This window comes from Haliaeetus leucocephalus, unplaced genomic scaffold (genome assembly GCF_000737465.1).
Source record: "Haliaeetus leucocephalus isolate CR32 unplaced genomic scaffold, Haliaeetus_leucocephalus-4.0 Scaffold162, whole genome shotgun sequence".
Classification (NCBI taxonomy): Eukaryota; Metazoa; Chordata; class Aves; order Accipitriformes; family Accipitridae; genus Haliaeetus; species Haliaeetus leucocephalus.
Window position 1 is genome coordinate 3,871,030 of NW_010972598.1, and position 236 is coordinate 3,871,265.

The following is a 236-nucleotide window of genomic DNA, read 5'->3' on the forward strand; positions in this document are numbered from 1 at the left end:
TTTAGTATAACCAATTATATCTTATGTTTATGCGTGTGTACAGTGTTGATATAACCAATCATTAAGTGTAACTAGGCGCGTGGACAGCGCGTGAATAATGTGTGTAACCAATAGTAAAATAGCTAAACGCATGTATGGATGTAACCAATGTATAAAATGATGTCTGATGCTCTAGTAAAGGGTCTTCAACTATGATCATATTGATCTGTCGTTGAGTCCATGATTATGCTCCTGCA

General features: G+C 36.0%; 1 protein-coding gene across 1 annotated transcript in view; it reads right to left on the minus strand.

Annotated features, from left to right (window-relative positions):
- RYR2 (ryanodine receptor 2 (cardiac)) overlaps positions 1-236 on the minus strand; it is a 342,788-nt gene that overhangs the window by 9,812 nt on the left and 332,740 nt on the right. The window lies entirely within an intron of this gene.